The sequence below is a fragment of the Photinus pyralis genome, unplaced genomic scaffold, assembly GCF_008802855.1.
Source record: "Photinus pyralis isolate 1611_PpyrPB1 unplaced genomic scaffold, Ppyr1.3 Ppyr1.4_LG5, whole genome shotgun sequence".
Lineage (NCBI taxonomy): Eukaryota > Metazoa > Arthropoda > Insecta > Coleoptera > Lampyridae > Photinus > Photinus pyralis.
Genome location: NW_022170596.1, coordinates 16,391,375 through 16,412,096, shown reverse-complemented (window position 1 = coordinate 16,412,096; position 20,722 = coordinate 16,391,375). Strand labels below are relative to the sequence as shown.

The window sequence follows — 20,722 nt, the reverse complement described above, 5'->3', positions numbered from 1 at the left end:
AGTAAAAAAATGACTTCCATAAGAAAAAACATAGTTGATGATGGTTAAGAGGAGACGAAACGTCAGACTTAAAATTTAAAGCATCTTGTAGAGGGAAAAAGGTGGCCATAATAATGTGTCATTTATTATAAAATATCTTTTTAAATAACTTTGGTAAAAAATAAAATCGATATTGCAAAATTTCGTTTTGTTTCAGGATATCTCCGAAAGTAGTCGGAATTTTTTCAGTTTCAAAACGGCATTTTGTTAAGCATCAAAATACGCTTTGCCTAATTTAAACCACCTACCTATCCCTTACAGTTTTCGAGATCCCATGGTGGCGCGCTAGAATAATTTATCATTGGCCGGTTACGGCTGTTTAATTAGAGAATGCGTTTAATCAACGTTATAGTTATTTATATAAGTCAGGAAAATGACACATTACTGACGAGGAAATATTGAAGTACTCGGCCCCAGTCCCTTTGGCGAATTTCCGTGTCAAGTCATGTCATTTTACTCTCGAGGTTACCCGAAATCGTATTTTAATATAAATTTTTTTTATACAGAACAGTGGCCAGTAAAGTGACCGGATAAAAGGTTTTTTTTATTGCTTTTTTTATATGACGATCCGTTTTCTTTATCGTGAACACAACTGACACATTTTTTTACGGAGTTGACTTTTTGGTATATGTTTATTCCGCATAAGAACACGTGAGCTTGAGGGAATATTTTCGTTTAAACAAAATCCTCGATATCAAGCATGGTTATATATCAAAATTTATAATATTTTGACTATGCGTTGCTCGAAAACAGCATCTAAATTGGAAAGAAATGAAAACTACGTGGTTACTTGTTACTTCCCGTCCGAAAACCTCTTCTGAAACTTCCACGGATTAACTACCCGCAAAAATGATCGAGATCTTTTTTATTGCTCGAATCTTAAAGCTAAAACTATTAACTTAAAAAAGTGGTCCAGGCGCGAATTAATTTCAATTTTTTACTATGGACAACACACTGATCGTCTCGCTGCGCTGGTACCAACCCGATTTTGTCCAAATCACCCTGAATAACCGCTACTTCATTTCTTACTTTAAGAACACCTACAAAATGGCTTCTTATTAATGAACACACGGCCATTTTTAAACCGTTGGTTTTTTTCCTTCGTTGATGCATGCAGCAAAACAATTCCCTCCCTGAATTACTACCGAATTTTGCAAAATCAAATTTTCTCACAACTTCATTCCCAATTAGCCGAGTTGCAAAAGTAACCAAAGAAGGCTAATTTACAGAGTGTAATTTAAAACCAGACCCATAAAATAAGGCGACAACCAATGATCCTCCAACTAATGAGGCTGTACGTATTATCAGAAGTAAATTATGAGCGGTTGGTCAAACATGGCCTTGCAATATTTACAACAATATTATTCTCTAATTTACACGAAACCGAAAAGGCAATGGTGGTTTGAACAATACAAAATGGTAGCAAAACAATTGGCAGCACTCGTATTAAACATGGAGCAGCATTTCCATAAATATTTTGGCTTCTTTATTATTATTAATAGTCGTGTATAGGCACATCGGTTCGGGATTAGGTATTATTATATTTAATAATTAAATTGCCCCGCCTTTCACTCAATCGGTAAATATAGGTAAAAATAAAACAGCCACTTCAAAGAGAATGATTTCTGTTTTTTATCTGAAGGCTGAAAATTCATTTTTCAAGCAGCCGACTCAAGGCTTTTCACCAATAAAGAATCTATACATTGATTGATATTTAAATTAACATACCTACCCGCAACAGTGCGTGGATAAAGAACCTTATGACAAACTTGATAAATAAATAGCTATTCGTTACGTGTCCAAGTTTAAGCAATTCGTTCATGTTACCCGATGACAGTGAAATTTGTCTACAAATTACGTTGCAAATGTGGATGATTGGAAAAGTGTGTTTTTTTTGGCGATTTTTGAATAAAATACTTTCATCCGTGCTGTACCTTGATTATACTTGCTTTTATGGCGGGCGTAGTATTTTGAGACCCCGTCTTCGATTCGGACAAAAAATTACGTCTTACATGTCTATTCACCATATTGTTGGCCAGTGAAAGAGTTTACAAAGTGTAGTGCTGGAAAAATGATTGGTACCCATATCAGATGCACTTTATAATTGAATTTGAAAAATATTGTCACAGGAACATAGGGAAATGCACGCTAATTAATTACACTGTGCCAGACTTTTGATACGTCGACAAATAAAAGATTTCGTTTTAAAATTATTTGCCAACTTTTGACTAGCTTCACGCTAGAATTTGTACGTAAAAGAGATCTGGCGAAACGTGTGCTTAGATTTATCAACCTAAAAGTCTGCCGAAAACTTTTTTCCATGCAAAGCGACAACGCTTTACATCCCTTTTGTTATGTAAAGTCGTTGATAGTCGCCATAGAAGTAAAAGTATACAGCTTTTACCGTAAAACAAAGACCTTTGTAACTTCTTTTCGTTTATCTGATGCTCATGAGCAATTTAGAATGAGAATAGTGGCAGTTTCACGTTTCGGCATTTTCCCGTACAATAAAATTCTTAGTGTAGAACGTTGCAATTTCTCATTGCGATGTAAAGCTTTTTTATTATTTATAGGTAGATCAAAACGTGTAGGTACTAAAAGAGCATCAAGTAAATCACAAACGGATGTTCATTTAGCAGATATTTCGTTATAGACCCTGGATGAAAAATGAATATCCAGCCCGTCGGTAATAGGAATAATCGGAGAAATTAGTTAATGTTTCTAGTCACGGCACAAATCAAATTTATCGTAGGAGGGTGTAACTAAATGCCATTTAGATTCAAATCTTAATGAATGTGAAATTTTTCACGTGCTATTTGTAAATGAAAGGGGATGCGAGACGAGTCACATATAAAAAATCAATTGGGTTTCAATAAAAAAAATCAGAAAACCAGAGGTACATCCTCAAGCTAAACACAAATAAAATAAATGTTTACAGCAATTTCGTTCGCTCGATTTAATTCTTTCAGGCTTGAGCCATTTGAATTTAAATCGGGTAAATAAGAATGAGCGTTTCGCGACGAATGAATGGTAAGCAATAAATAATTCGCGAAGCTGGTAATACAAAGGAAGGTTCTCAAAGAAGGAATTTTGTTGAGTTTATACCCGCTACACCTGAAACAATTATGTTTAAATTGCATAAGTAAATTTAGATGTTAATTAAATGTTTAGGAATTTCTATCTATTGTTAAATGATCCTCTGCAGTTAATACGTTATATTTAAAAAAACAACCAAACGTTCTTATGAAATACTGCTTTTAATTTACAAAACAAACAATTCAGAATGTATTGTTACGTAACTCAAATAGCACTTTAGAGGCTCCAAGCTAAGATCTCATTTAGTTAGAAAAATACAAAAGGAATACCTAGTGTTTTCCTACCCTTAATTAGCTAAGGAACCCGCCATACATAAAAGAACAGCCACACGCTCTTATCAAATACTGCTCTTATACTTTGAAATTGTCACGGTACTCTAATCCCCACCGATGGGTACCATTTGCAACTGGAGTCAAGGGATATTAAAACGCTGCTGCAATTTATTGATTGACCAATTACATTTCTTACTTAATGTGCTAGAAGAAAATTTCTACCGAAAACGTTTTTTTGAAAATTGCCCACCTTCAAGAGTCCGTAGCTGGAAAAAAATTGACCACCATTTTCGAAATATATCCGAAAAACCGCAAAACTGTACCTTCAACCCCCTTTGTTTTACATTGACAAAATAAATTGTGAAATGCCTCTGAATTTGATTCCCTTAACTTTAAATAGAATTAGATACGAATTCCGCAAGATTAAAAAGGCTGAAAAGACTGGTCAGAAATTCAGAGGTTTCTTTAGATAAAAATACAAATAGAGACAACAATAATTCACTTTACGATCTTTCATTTTCAGTTTGAATGATAACAAATAATAATTTTTTAGAGCCCTATTGATACGTTGACTTGTAAATAACTATATTATAAATAGTTTTTTTTATTAATAAACCGACTTGACTTGACTTGACTTAACAGTAAAAGGTGAGAATATTCTTTTCTAATGGATCGTAAGGCTGTCGATTTAAATTTACAAAAGTCGTACAGTTTTATAGTGAACCTCTGTTGGATGAAATTCTTTCGTTGAAACTTGGAGTTCTTACCGCTACGGCGGTGGTTCAATACTCTGGGGTAGTTAACATGTGATTCTTAAAAACTCGACGGCATGAATAAATTCAATAAAACAGGTCTTAGAATAGGAGATATTTAATGATAGTCGATTGAATTGCAGATTTCGGTTGTTGATCCTTCCGGTTAGTACATATTTTTGGTTGTCAAAAGAAACGAGCACTAGCATAAACTCGCTTTTAAAGGTTTGTTCTTTAAATGTTAGGTGTATGTTTTGGAAATTCCTTTAATTAACCTTTCACATTGATTAACTTCAATTTTAGCGGCACAAAAATAAACGTAAGCATTATCTAACATTGCTTCCAGTTTTCTTTATCGCAATTTCACTTTACACGAAAGATTATAGTAAAGTTTGTGTGTAAATTACTCCAATCAAATCAGACGTAAAAATGCTGAATGAAAAGGTCCGGTAGAAGATTTTATTTTGTTCTTGTTTCAATAGTAAAGAGAGAGAAAAAACCAAGATTACCAATGCGACTGACGTGGGAACAAATTTCTGTGGTCAAAAATCAACGAAAATTTTTGACTTTTTTAGTTTTTTTTAAATAACTCGCCAACTGCAATACTATAGTGTGTATAAACGTACCTTTAATTTGATATTTTATTTAGCCCCCTAGAATGTTAAAAGTTCCGTGTTTATTGAATTTCTAATGATGCCATGTAAACCTTTCCAAAATGGGGAGAGGGAAAGGGGGTAAAAAGACGTTCTACCCTTCATGGTATTCAAATGAAAGGTCTCATTGAAATGAATTGGTTTCTACAAACTATAATTTTCTTACGCGACTCCGTTTCGTCGTTTCGACGTCACTGAGTAACCAACGGGGGAGGGAGAGGGGGATTATCTTTCATGGTATTGTAATTAACAGAACAAAATAAACTGTTTTCTACCAGTTACCGTCCTTCTTTCGAACCCCTTATCAAAAGGGGTGGGGGTGGGGAATTACGTTTCCCATTATTATTTTGCCTGTATGATGTCGTTGCAGTGCGTTTGTATTATGATCACAAAGGACAATTCGTCATTTTGTACCGTAAAGCAGCTGTCAACAGTGCAAACATAATGTAACACCATGCCCACATTTTTGGGTTAGATAGTGTATTTGCATTAGTACCAAAATTGGTTTCTGCACAATAATCTATTAGTTTTGAAACGATCTCTAGTAGGAATGCATGGGCTTTCCAAAAAAACAACAATGTTGATGACAGGAACGGTTTCATTGCAACAGGAACCTTCAGCTAGTTTGAATAGTAGATCTATGCTCGTCAAAGTGCATCCTTTATTCTTCAGCAAATATCTTAAGGGGTTGCTAGCGAGACGCTGCTTAGCGGCAATATCTATTAATCCAGAACCCTTAATCTCAAGGACCTTCATCGGCAATCTTGGACTTGGCTTAGGGTGCAAAAATCTACACTCTTCTCATCAGGTGACCCCGTGAATAATTTCACTGCCACCCCATAATTTTTACATGTTAAACGGTCCCGTTGTCCGAATTTACCCGAGCTGTCCAAAGTAGCCCCGTCTTACGGTACGTCCCGTGCTGGTAATCACCGCATAGTCATTTTATTATTATAGAGTTTAACAAGGTGGACCATTTAAAACATTGAAACAAAAGTAGTAAAAACGTCTCTGCATATGTGACCGGTACACTGCTTATGCACACATTCTCCTCGTCATGAGTGTTCTCTTTTCGTCGCGTTACTCTTTTCATTTTTCACTGATTAATCGAATTCAATACGTAATAATTTGCACGTAACCTTTATAATTCACGAACGAATAATTCATCAAACAAGGGTATACAGCTACTAGAGGCGTAATTCAAGGGCATGACTGCCGCAATTATGCGATGCGCTTATGTTAATTGACTTGCTCTACCTAAATTGTAGCAGTTGCGAAATTATGTGCCCGACCAACGTTAACTATTATTACTAAAACTTTAGCCGCGCGAAATTCTATCCTGTTCTGTGTTATTTTACTTAATTATTCCATTGCATTAAATTACGGTTAACCGTCTAACCCCAACTTCATGTCCCAAAACCTTATTTTGCATATAATTTATTTTTCTAAGCTATTTGTTAATGAGCAAGCCCAATGGAGGAAACAGAAATATATGATTTTGTTATAGTGCAGGTTTTTGAAACAATGACACCTACTTAAACAATTTTTTTTGAAAGCATAAACATTTCTAACCTTCCTACTCTCGTTAAATATTACGTAAGATTATTCCCGTGAATAATGTAATAACATCTTTTAAATTTAAACACTTTGAAACCAAAAAATATCGCCATCATTTTTTTTCCTCATCTCTTGTCTCTCAGTTATTACACCGCTTTATTATTCTGTAAAATTATTCTTTTCTTGTACACGAATTCGTTTCTTTTATTAGCGCTCTACGGATTCATTATTAAAACCTTTCCTGTGTAAATTAATCGTCTTCATCACTTACCCTCGCACAACTTCCGTAAATTTCCTTTCAGACTGCATGCTAATGATTATTTTAAAAATAGTAGCCATATTTCTGTTCTTTGTGTTGAATGGGAATCGGATAAAATAAGGCGAAACATGCAACTATTTATATTTTTGCAAAGGTAATACTGCATGTAAAAACTTTTTCAATGGATTAATTGGTTTATTCGAACATATCTTGACAGGTAGTTCGTTGTACGTATTTAGGCTGAATAAAATATACATTTGGTGTACGTCCTGTCACGTATCTGAGGGAGATCAGGCGGAGCAGCTATCGAAACCGAGCTGAAAAATTTGGTCGCATGTAACAAACCTGCGCCGGGTATCGTCGTCCACTAAGAAGGACGGCACAGTGCAAGATATATTAATGTCACCAACCTGAAACATATTTCAGCTATTCCTTGCCCATGTATGGAACAAACCGAAGAACCTGAATCAGAACTAAGCACATTTTTATTAATGGTGTGTAATATACCTACTGAGTAATTGGAAGCTCTTGCCAATTTGAATTAATGGACGATGACAAAACATAAAAAATGTCGTTACTGGCTTTTAACAGCTCTTAAATATCTCGTGCCAAAAAACACACTTTTGCACCTGGTCCATGTATCCTTGACATTCGCGGCTTATAAATGTATCATTATTTTTTTTAAGTATTTCACTTTGGGATATTTGGAAACGAATTAAGTGAGGCATGTTTAGCGGTGTGCAAGCATTAAACAGTAACATACAGGCAACAAATGAAAGATTATTTATAGGTGTATTTTGGTTATCAAAAACACGATAGTGAGTGGCCATCCATGAAAGTGTGCTCAGAAAATATCCCGTCCTACTTATATTGCGAAATATACGGAGACAATCGGATATTAAAACTGTAATTCCTGGTGCTTCAAAACGAAGAAGTGAAACTGTGTACGAGCGTTTTTGTGAGTGAAGTGCGCCTGAATATCGCAAACCTTATACGGTCAGATTATTTGAATTATTGAGAAAACGTAAGTAATTTTAAAATTTTCTTATTTTATATTTCACCGCCTGCGCGCGGGGTAGTATGTCTGAAAAACTTTGTAAGCTTTTCTTTCTTGCATAGATTTTGTTTTAATTTGTTTCATTGTGTTTCAAAATAAATTTATGTCATTTGTCAATCAATTAATTGTGTGTTTATTCGAAGCCTTTACTACCCAGATAAAGTCTTCATGTCAGATTTGTTTTCGTGACCAAGATTTATTTCAGGTGTTAATAAATAAATTCTTTGAAATTTTCGAAAGTTGATAGAGGCCACCGAGCCTCTCATAATTAGGATTTTTCTTTATAGCAGATGTCGGAACTGTTCAAGGAGAGATCATAAAATTCTAAGTTTCAATTTCAATTTACTTGAGTTAGCTGGACAGGTGATTTGTAGGTGGCGTCTGAATCTTTAAACTGACACTACTGTTAGTTTTCCAGCAATTGCCTGAGCAATTATTTTATTAAAAAAATCAAATTTTGGGATACTTGGTTGTTGTCATCTGCAGACAGTCATTTGTTTATTTTGTAAAAGGACTTCCGCGTTATCGTTTCGAAGGCGCAACAAACAAACGAAGGCGATAAGCGATGATGGCGATAGTTGCTTTCTTTGGTGGAGACAACGTAGATTGTTGTTTGATTAATCGATGAAGGCGATGGTTTGCAGCCATAATAACGACGAAAGCTTTCACGACGATGTACAAATTAAATTCGGCGAAATGACATGGTGCTTTTTAACAACCATGTTCATTGTTGACGGTTGTACGATGACATCTTGTGCTCTATTAATGCTCATATTCAATTCATGCTAATTCTTCGACGGCTCATGAGTCGATATATATACAAGAACAGGCGAAATAGCTGTATAAGGGGGTGCTAGGGATAATTTCTTTGAAGGAACTTCAAAGGAATAACTAAAGGTTATTTTGAATTATTATTCTTATATACTTGTTGTTAGTAATGTGTATTGCAGTGTACTAAAATAATTTGCAACATTCTAACAATGTGTTTTGTTGCAGGTGAGAATTTGCTGTACTCTTACGTAGTGGTTCAAATAATGGAACTGGAATTGTCCATCCCTGTTCCACACGTAAATCCAATGCGGATTTACGATAATGCACCCGTTTCAACCGGGGTGGTAGAAATCACCATAGAAACAATAATCATAGCAAAATCTACCAACCCGGTTAAACCGGTTGAATTATCGTAAATGCCCAATGAATGCGACGACTTTGGGCTACAAAAGGTGCTAAGTAAATTACTTTGTATGCCAAAGTACATTCCGCATTTCGGTAACCCGATTAGAAACGTCGGACGTGACATGGAATTTACTTGGCGCGCAAAAGGTGGATTTACCGACCTATTCTCCGTTTGTGAGTACCCCCTTTCGACACATCGTTATCATGATATTTAAAATTCTTACCCTTGCGTCACTTATCTCACTCTCAAAAGAGAAGAAGTTGAATTACTAGAACCTGAAGTTTATGCTCTTCGTTATCGCGAGTACATTTCCATCGTACAAAACTTTCCATGCGAATTCCACATAACTTGCTGCAACAATGGACAAAGGCCTAAAAATTCAGATAGAGACTAATAACGGCTCTAAAACAATGTAGATTGGCGCCAAAGAATCTTGAGACTCTTAAACACTCTTCACCCTTATCGACTATTAATAGGCCTCAATTGCTCACAAAACCAACCTAATGCGCCCGGGTTCAGTTGTTTCCAGTTCGGGGAATGAAGCTTCATCCGGTACCATAATGCGTGGCTTTCTTGAACAAAAATTCGCTTTAGGTGGAATATTATCCACCAGAAATATTCTAAAGGACCTTATGAGAGGAATATTCATGGTTAGGAAGGAAGGTTGCCCACATATTCGCCGACTAGGCAAAGTACTCAAGGAAAAACGCCCTTGCTATTTCTCCGATATGCTTTATAAAGAATCTAACAGCAAAATTTCATTTAGGCGGAGGTTGGGGGAGTTTATAGAGGAACCAATTTACATTGGTCAAGTTTGAGTGACTTCCTTTAAAACCATCTGGGGTTGGTAGTAAGAAAGACACTAACAAATAAACAATTAGACATCGTCATTTTGAGAGATAATCCGCCATTGAAGAGCCCCCCATTGGTTTTGGAGAACTTGCGAGGGATTCGCGTTTGGGCATTCAAGGCGACTTTGTGGACTGAACTTGAACCAAATATAACGTAATAAAAGTTTCACACTTGCGGTAAAAGTGCATACACGGGTCATAATTGTCAAATTATCAGAACGAGGACATATAATCTGGGAGATTAGGAAAAAAGTTCGACCTTTTGAGTAAAGCTATGAAATTTGGTACACATTTCTCTTAATGTTCAGACGTGGCGTCACGCTCATCAGATCCTGGAACCCCTGTCAATGGGGGTTGCCTACCTCCCTAACTAACTAAAGTGCTGGTTTCTAATGACTGGACCCTTTTAAGGTCTATGGTTGTGAAAACATGTTAAGAATATTTGGGGTCGACCACTGAGGCACAAGTAAGCCCATTAGTCTAGGAGCTAGCCCATGTCACGTGTGCAGTTGTAGGCCCCCTAAGTTTGGTTGTGGGGATTTGTTAAGCATCTATGGGAGTATTAAAGAAATTTGGTCACATAGTCCAAATCATGGTCGTTTGGTCGCCATATTTAAAAATGTCCCCCACGTGGGTAGATTTTTTGTTCAAGTTTATATCCTCACACAATGGTTCAATTTTAATTTTTTAAAGAAAGTTTTACTGATTTTTTTGAAGGCAAACAAGTTTCATAATTAATTGGTAAATCCAAGATACATATGTTTTGTTGATTTTGTTGTAATTACAATATTGTTATGATTAATTTCATTAAATTACCAAGCAATCTAATTTGTGCCTGTAAGGTAGAAACTCATCTATGGCGTTCTTCAATTGATAAGATGGCTGGTGGATCTCCCCAAATGAATCTTCCTTGCACAATATTGAAAAAATCCTTAATTCGGTGGTTCCTACTCAGGAATATCGATGTAGAAAGCACAATCCGGTAGGAAATAATGAAGATAAAAGTAAGCAGGAAGTAAGAAGCCTAAAAATCATTATTCAAAGTCAAAGGGGTAATGCGTAATTTTTGTTAACATACCGAAAACGGCCTTAGAACTTGTAAAATACATCTGCAAATGCGTCATGAAAGTGTGGAAAGTAAAATGACAAGAGAAAACTTCACTAAACTTTTACAGCATCAATAAAAATCCCAAAAAGGCTGATAAAAATTGTCGAGTAACTGTACTGGCGTGTATTCTTCTGCAAATAATGATCGAATCTCGTCTTTGTATAAAGAAGTACGTGCGCCGAAAGAAATTAAAGAAAACTCTGCACGACCTCCGTCGGCAAAACCAAGAACTATGTGAAAGAAACATACTAATATAATAATAAATTTACTATAGGAACAATTTACATCTAAACTAGTGGATTACAAACAAGCGGAACGATATAAATAAGAGCAAGAATACTATACTAAATTTGAATTACGAGCAAAAAGAAAGTAACATAATCTTCACATAAAATGAAGCTGTTTGCAATGCTATAAATGGATCTATGCTCTAGAACCGTGTAAAAAACTTAATCCGTTGGACCATGGTTACATATGTAAATGACGGCATTTTAATTCCACAAGTAACAGATCCAAAGAACCTTGAAGATTTTTCTAAGCCATGTAATTGCCAGACGTGCTTCAGAAATGGTATGTATGGGAAATAATGTGTTGTAACATTTGTAATCGTAAAGGCAGAGTTTTGGACCAATGCAATTCATACATAAGTAATTTAAAGAAGTAGTAATACATCTTCATAAGGGTCTATTGGTAAGGAGGTAATTTTCTATTAAGTCATTTTCTTATTGTGGAAATTAAAGTATTGAACACCCTGGAGATGAATTTTCTGTAGGCGAATACTCCGGAGGCCAACTCTCGAAGGGCGTATATGCTGAGGGAGGAGGAATTTGGCCGGGAGTGAGTACTCCAGGAGCGACTCTTTATAGTTAAGAACGAATTTACCGAGTGAGTCAGTCTTGTAGGGAGACCGTTAACAGATGGAGTTGCATGAATTTTGCATCTCTTAGTTTAAACAATAAATACCGTGCAACAATCCTTGATTGACTAGGGAATATTAGGAAAGACTTTTAAAATACATTACATTTGGTATTGATAATGTTATACCAAATGGGAACACACTTCTTGCACGCATCTCTAGATCGGTGGATAATTATGTGCACAGAAACAATCGGAATGATGGACGTGCGTGGGGGAAAGCACACAAACATCGCTCTAAATTTTCGACAGTCTTAACAATTTTGCGGACGTAAACAAGGAAGAAAAAATGAATCGATCGAATTCTCTTTTGATTAATTTTTTTCAAGGGCATTTTCTTGGGCGAGTTTATTTCGGGTGAATTTTCTACCGGAGGCGAATCGTTTCGGTGCGAAGGCGAAGTTTCTGGGAGCGAATTTACCCGCCGGAAGTAAGTTTTCTTCGAGGGAAATATTTCGGGGGCACATTTAGCTCTGATGGTGCAGAGAAATACAATTTACGCCTAGGTATTGATTTTGATTTGAGAACCTCATTGAATATTAACGCCGAAAAAAAGAGGGTAGACTGGATGTTGCTCTTGTCTATATTTAATAAGAATCAATACATTTCCTTATTCATAAACAGATTTCTCAACTTACACTTAGTCTAATTTAGTAGAAAAGCTACATGTAAAGAATTTCCGATAAGAATCTCAACAATAAATTTTGGGCGTTGCTCAGTAAGATGCAATTTGATGAAACCATCGATTCCTGCCAACGTGGAAAAGTTTGGGGATTTCCTTTTATTAAGCCTGACTTTTATTTTTATCACGAAATGTATTGTGTGTCTATATAAATCTCCTTCTAATTCGTCGCTTCAGCTTGAAGTGCACTTACGCTTTCCAATAACTCATGATACCTATTTCTGGTTATTGGTTATCTTTATATAACGGAAAACCCATCTCGTCTCTAAGCCCGTCCTTTGAATTGCTACATTGGATCGTTGCCAAAACTTAATTAAGTTTCATTAAAAATTCCTTAAGTTCTAAAATCGTCCCTAATTGCAATGAATAAAATTACCAATCATCTCTCTTATTAGTAATTACACGAATTTAGTTCAGTGATAGGGAATTCAATCTACACGCCGAATTTAATAGATTTACTAGATAACTTGCGAGACTTTAACTTAATTTAAAGGACCCCAAATCGCTGCTGATTCTTTTTCTCCCGTTAAATTGGAGAAATAATTTTCAATTTGGATTGTATGCTCAAAGCAATTATTGTTATCGGAGAGTTGCCAATTAGGCTTACGCTCGTTATACAAGTTTTTCTCAAAGTTTAGACGCTTCGTTAAAGAGAATCGATAGGATTACTTTAATATTAATTTTACGTATCTGGGACTTTGTAGACATAAATTGTCAATTAGCGTGGAAAAAAATTATTTGAAGGGTGGAAAAAAGTCAAAGTTAGGATCAATATTGACGCTTTGTGGAAACACAGTAGCGAAGGCTAATTAAACGGGGTAGGGTGATGGAGATTAAAAAGGCTGGGACCCACGTATTTAAGGAGGATCAACGGAGATGGTAGCCTAAAACATTTTTACCGAATGAAAACGAGAATACGTCAATATTGATTTGTTTTAAAATTAGTTTCGTACGTCTCAGTGGTAGATTATCCATAAGGCACAATAGTCTGCGGGCCCAAGAGTAACGGGAGTAACTTAGATACCCATTACAGTAATGAAGATAGGTTATCTCGCTCCAAAATCCGATGAATGTGATGAAAGTTTAGTAGAAGGGTGCATGAAATTTAAACATTCATTTATATTGTTCTGATAGTAATAATAATAGTAATTTGCTCACTTTGTGCTAATTTAAAATTTTGTGCTCATCAGATTAATGAGTAATTCAACTTTTTCTGATGACACTCCAACTTCACGCTGTAGTGTCAACATTCATATTTTCAAAATTTTCTTTCACTATAATTATTTGTTCTCAATTTGTGCTGCTAATTTAAAATTTTGTACTCATCAGGTTATTCCACTTTTTCTGATGGCACTCCAACTACGCTGAAGTATTCTAGGGGTTGCTTTATATGACTTTATATCGATTTGCTATATAGCAATACGTTTTTTAGGTAAATTTTTCGAATGAAACAAATCCCCTTATGTTATGGTTATGTTCGTCCGTTTGTCCGTGTGTTCCCGTCTAATTCGAGAGAGACGATTTCAAACCTTTGCCAATCGATTTCTATGAGTTCAAGGATCACTGCTATTGAATATCAGCTGGATTAAAAATGGTGTTTCCGAATGCGAATTCCCCTACTGAAAATAGTATACGGTTCTTCGTATTTTGTTGTGCCCAACCAGGCAGTACTTAGGCTCACCAAAGACCCATTGTGCCTACCCCCTTTCTTTCGCAACTGGGTTCAGGGACCGGTTCCCTTAATTAATAAAGGATAGGACCATGTCTATCCTAAGTTGCTTCACCTTCCCCGGTTCCAGATAGCTGTCTTCAAGGGGTTGATGTCTGTCTTTGATCAAGGCGTCACAGGGACAGACCACATGCTCGGTAGTAAGAATAAGAATAGGAATTTTTTTATTTTTGCTCAAGTACAGAAGCAGAGTAGTTGAATATACACCAAATAAAATTAACAGTAATGCACAATCTAATTGACAAACTAACTAATAAATTTTTTGCTATACTAGAGAGAAAACTTAGGGCCTCTAGGCCGCCTGCGTGCGGAGTAATGTGTCCAAACAAACTTTAGAAGCTTTTCTTTTTTGATTCGTTGTGCTTTGGAATAAATATTTGCCAATCAATTACCTAATTGTGTTTATTCGAACCCATTGTGCCACCAGGAATAGAGTTTTTCACGTCAGATTTTTCTTTTCATGCCCAAAAATGATGTCAGCTGTGTTAATGAAAATTTGTGTAGTTGATTCTTTAGAACTGTCGGAAGGTGATCAAGGACGCCAAGTTTTTCAAATTGAGCAATTTTAAGTCAATATTAGGATTGAAAGTTGAATTACTCCTTAGCGTGATAAAGACGAAACTTTAAATTAGCAGGGCTATTAGGGTGAAGGAAAATTTTGATATCAATGTTGACACTACGGTTCCGAAGTTGGAGTGTCATGCGAAAAATGTGAATTGCCCATTGACGGGATGAGCAGAAAGTTTTAAATTAGCAGACAAATTAGCACAAAATGAGCACAAAATTATAGTCAAAGAAAATTTTTGAAAATATCAATGTTGACACTACAGCATGAAATTGGGGTGTCCTCAGAAAAATTCGAATTACTCCAAACAAACAAAACAGAGGGGATCGCGGCACATAAATATTGCGGTTGTCCGACACTAGGGTAACTCGAATACTAAAACCGCAATTAACACTCAATAAAGATCAATAATTTAATTAACTAATAAAAAGCAAAATTTTGATCGTCAAGGAATCGTTCGTACAAATCGGAAATATAAAAAACATAAACGTGACGTTAACTTCAAGAAAAGTATGATGCACAAATAACTAAATTTGTATACAACAGTGATCTGATTAAGGTACCATTTGTTAAGCCAAGGCAAAATAATACTATTTTTGTAGTTAACAACACAACTTCCCCACTTATTAAGATCTTGATCGCTTTAAATAAGTTATCCTCAGTTAATGATATCGACTTTTTTCACGATCCCCGAAATTCAATAATAAATAAAATTAGATCCTAGTCCTAATATTTGTTCAGAGCCCCAGTGCCATGTAATTGGAATTTTTATTCTGTATGGTTTCTGGTTAAATAAATAAATAAAAATAAATAAATAATTGCACTTTCAATATCCTGGGGTTTCCACAAAGAATATCGATGTAGATAGTAATAATCAGATCATAATGAAGAAAATAATGAACCACCAGCGAAGAACCGAAAGCAAATCAGAAGATGATAACTTCAAAATATAGTACAGTTTGACGCAAGGCCGAATAAAAATAAATGGCCCGTATCTCTTACAAGTAAACGATTGAATCTGGTCGGTACAAAGAATAGTTGTAGTAGTGTGCACGCAGAAGAAAAGAAGATCAAGGAAACATCTGCACGACCTCTAGTGGCGAACTAAAGAACTACGGTAATAACACTCTACCATAGAACTAAGTAACGGGTTTAAAAAGGAAATACCTAGATGGCGTAACAATATATTTAAATGAAAACATTACAGCTTAGTTACATTTACAACGGTTAAAGGGACCACTTGCATAAAATAAAATTGAACCTCTAAAGGACTGGAAAAAAAATTTTAATATTACAATTAATTTTTTATTTCGCCCACGGCTAGTTCAGTAATAGAAAATGTTGTTATATCCCTTACCTTGCGGAAGTTTGGCCTCATATCTCCTCTTAAAATCTGAAAATCAAAATCTAATGGTCTGGTTTGATTGAACCCGAGTAAATACGCATGTGAATTTAGTTGACTAAATATATAATAAATCTATTTTACTTTACACGCTCTTAGATGTAAAATAAGACTTCATAAAAGGGAATAAAAAAAACGAACAATAAAGCAGTGACCACATGTCCTTGTTAAATTTGATCCTGATCTATAATTCCTCTTTACCACATAATGAATTACTGGTACATTGTCCTGTTCAAAATATACACATACCTTTAAATGTAAAACAACATTTTAATCCAACCCAAACGACTAGTATTACTGAAATTAAATTCAAATTTCCAATCAATGAAACCAAATAACCAAAATCTTTTGTTGGGATTCCATGCTTATCATTAAATATAATACAAAATCTGTCGAGTCGATTACTTTAGGAATATTAAAATGTCTTCGAACAAAACTAGTATGCAAATTCATAAAATTAATCGACCGCTACTTTATACAAATCAATTTTTTTTTAAATAACACAGTTATTGACGTGGGTAATATTCTCTTCTGGTAACAAATTAATCTTATTTCTTTGTGGAAAATGCCGCTTCCTTTAGAAATATGAATAAATATAAAGTAATTAAATCTTTGAGAAGACCAAATTAGTATTGCAACAGAAATGATATTCATACATTTCACAAACAAGTTTTAATGAATAAGAGAAGAAGCAAATTGCACGCAAATTCTGTTTCTTGCATATTGCAAATATCAAAGTTCGCAAATGCAAGAGCTCGAAAAACTTCACTTGATAGGGCAGATTTCAAAATGTACAAGAATGCATAGAAGTAGGTAGATCTCGGTAAAATATTAAACTAGATAGTTGAGATAATCCAGCGAGACGGATATCTACAGTGCCGTTCTTACATAAGCCTTTAGTAACCGAACAATTCCCATATTGCCTGAAAGGTTTTCTATAGCGCTCCATATAAAATATGGAAGAAATAAACTTTCGATAGAAATGTGGACTTGGGTTTACTATACCTCTCGCAGATCCCCAAGTATTTGTCAACCAAATGCCATAGCCTTACAGTTAAACTTCCGGCGTTGTTGCCAATACAACGAGATAAAGCGCAAGCTAGTACGATCAATGTGGCACTTCTTTAGGTGATATTGTTATCATCTTGCTTTGTTACCTGACACAAGAGGGTGACTTTAATAGGAGAAGTGGTAGTGGCGATAATATATCAACCACCGCGCCCTTGCAGACACATTTTGTTCATTAAAAGCATTCCGTTGTAGTTGCTGAATTAGATATATTCTCAAATTTTAATGCAAATTTTTAGTCTATGTCTATGTAGTTCCTTCTAGAATATACGTTGTATGAGTCACGTCACGTAGTTCTTCTCTTGATAGTTCCTGTTTGATCATCAGGTTCGTGAAATGAAACTTATTTTCTCTCAGTTAATACAAAGAACAGTTTTATTTTATTGCCTGTGACAGTTTTTGTAATATTATAACACCACGTTACGAAGTCCAATACCGATTTTAACAAGTCTCCTAGGTCGTAATGGAGAATTTGTTTTGCATTCATACCGTTGAATTTTTGCCTTTACATTAAGTTTACCGTACCGTATTTACCGCTTGTTCCGCCGACAGCACGTGCAGATTACCGCCGACTGTTGCTGCTTTCATCCGCTCACAAGGTTTAATTACTAGTTTGTAAATTTATATATATTTTTTTAGAATAAATTGTAATCATTATTCCTCAAATGCTTATTTGAGCGCGGACTTACTACCGAGTTCGTCGGAAATGAGTTTTAAATTCAGTTTATTTAATCCCAATCTCCAATTCGAAAATGTTCCCTCGCGTAAATTTGATCGTTCAGTAATGAACGGCCTTGCTACTAATTAGGCTAACTTCCAATTTTAACGTAAAATTAAATCTGAGGGTTATAGGTAACTCGCACTTTGTCACTAATCTATCAAAAGGAGTTTCTTAACTATGCAAAAAATAGCAGCGACGTTCTTGTTTGGAATTTTCTACTAAAAATACAAGCTGGCAACACTTTCTCGCTGCTTGATAGATTTTTTAAAATATATATCATATACTTCTCCTAAATTCTCCTAATCACGTCACGCCAGAGTTGGTAATATTGAAAGGAACCCTATATACAAGAGACGTTAATACTAATCAAATTTTTAATGCTCAAATGAACACTATCTGGGTATTAATTCGGTTTGAGTAAACGTGCCACTAACAAGATATTATCGTTGCACCCATTCATAGCGCGACCTAAATTTTGCACAGAAATTTACGGGCGACTCGAAAAATTGATTATTGCTAGAGCTTATTTCGCTCATTCAAAATCACCAAAGCAAACAGGCCAGAGCTTTGAAAGTGCGATTTCAAGATGTACAGTGATCCAGAGAACACCTATAGGCAGGGATTTGAAAATAGCACTAATTTCTGGCCTTACTTAGGAATTTATAGGAGTCGAACAAAGGCCGGTCACAGCAATTGGATTAAGAAAGAATTATTTCAAAGGTGCACTTTTACATTTCGGTCACGCGGTGCAGGATCATAAAATTTGCAACACACCTTTCCGACTGAGAAGTGTACCCCAGTTAATATTAATAAATAATTTTCCATTTACTTTGCCTGATTATTATTTAACGTCCACATCTGCTTTTGCGAGATCATTTAAAGTTTTTAATTTCGCGTTAGGGTGGGTACGAAATTCCCTCCGTACATCGAATATATTAAAGGAGGGCGAAATGGGCGCGAACTCGATCAAAGGGTTTCTTAACACGCATAAATATCTTCATGATTTAGTCCCATAAAGAAAACTTGAATACGAATGGTAGCTAATGAACGACTTCAAAATTTGATTAATAATAACTTCGAAAAACTTTTCCAATTCAAGCAGTCGGTATACTGACTAAATATCGTATAATTCAGTAAATTGGTATTAATTTCGTTTCAGTTTCGTTTTTCGATTACTACAACTTTTAAACGAAATTTGTTATTCCGTTTCATTTCTTTCCTTATAATTAATGCATTAATTCTGTTGTCATTCATTGGAAAAAATGAGTTCTTGTTTTTTTTTAATGTGGACATCAGCAGAATAGTGTCACATCCTACACATTCATTTATGTACAGGGTGGTTCAAATTCGTAGCTCACTATTGGGGTCTCCGTAAGGGTGAGAGGGTGTAGGTTAAAATGTTAAATGAGGGCCAAGTTGCCTCTTTTTGTGACTAAAGAAACACATTTGAAATTTTTTTTAAATCTTTGAAAATAATCGAGATATCACCGAAAAACTGAAAACGTCAAATTTCGTTTTCATTTTCCCTAGCTTAATCGGTCGGAAATGAACGGTTCCCGTTCGCACCAATTTTTTTCGATGAGGGTAGTTCAATTTTACTTTTGCCCCACAGTTTGCTCAATCGATTCACAGGAAACCAATTGCACCCCAACAATATACACCGCCTAGCCATATTGAACGCCGGCTCACAGGCCGGAGAGCGTGGAACATCACTATCCGCCTGTAGGTATGTCTTGGGGCGAATGAAGTCGCTCTCAAATAAACCCAAAAGTCAAATAAATAAAAATAAAATCGAATATTTACCGGCCTATCTACACACAACGAAACTTACGTTAATGGAAAAAACGAAAGAATAATTCCTCAAAATTAACACAAAAAAGAATGACACCCTGTATATGAAGTATTTCTGGCGGGTTATTTACGAATAAACATAAAGTTAGTTTATTTGACTTGAATATGTATCTCAGAGTTTGTTTTTAATTTTAGAAATTTTGTAAATGCGTATTTTGTTGTTTGCTTTAGATACGGTGTTCGAAGTAAGACACTTCTGGTCAAGTTTGCGTGTTTTATAAAAGGTCATTAATTAACGGACGTGTTTTTATCGCTTTTAAGATATAAGGTGGTACAAAGAATTGTGCGTTTCATGTGGAGAAGTGAGGATGTTTGGCGCGTATAATCTAATTGTGATTGGAGGCTGAAGTGAAAATTCATGAGAAAAGAGTTTGTTTTTGGGTGCAAGTGGTGTTTCCTTAAAATCTGGAATTATCGGAAAACGAGACTGCGGGTTTCGCTACGGTTAAAGAGCCTGTTATCATTTTACGCTACATTCTCGGGCAGTCAGCCCTATTTGTTTTGTTGGTTATTGTTATAATAAATTTGTGCAGATGAAAGTTAACCAAAGTTGCGGGAGAAGTTCAACGCGTGTTGTACGATTGCGGAAACGAGTTGGAAAAGCAAGCAGTTTCAGTGTACAGCGAGGCCTTTTGTTAAGGTTCTCTTCTTAATAAAAGTCAAAACTTTTCACCGTCCGAAAAGTCATCAAAGAGGCTATCAGCATTTATGTATGAGTTAAGTGCACCTTGTATCGCAAACCTGTTACAACCAGATTACTTGGATTATTGAGAAAAACAGAGAAGTAATTTAAGCTTTCATATTTTAATTGTCGATCGCCTGCGCGCGGAGTAATATGTTCAAACAGGCTTTGCAAGCTTTTCGTTGTTTGGGGGATTTTGTTTTAATTCTTTCATGTGTTTCGGAATTAATTTTTGTCTTTGTCAATTAATTAATTGTGTGTTTATTCGAATCCAAAGTGCGACCCA

At 35.4% G+C, this 20,722-nt stretch overlaps 1 protein-coding gene across 1 annotated transcript in view; it reads right to left on the bottom strand.

Annotated features, from left to right (window-relative positions):
* Positions 1-2,039, bottom strand: part of LOC116171673 (pseudouridine-metabolizing bifunctional protein C1861.05-like) — a 49,598-nt gene extending 47,559 nt beyond the window's left edge. The window contains exon 1 of the mRNA XM_031488642.1: positions 1,974-2,039. The gene's annotated coding sequence lies outside the window, so the exon portion shown is untranslated. The remainder of the gene's footprint in view (positions 1-1,973) is intronic.
* Between the last annotated feature and the right edge of the window lie 18,683 nt (positions 2,040-20,722).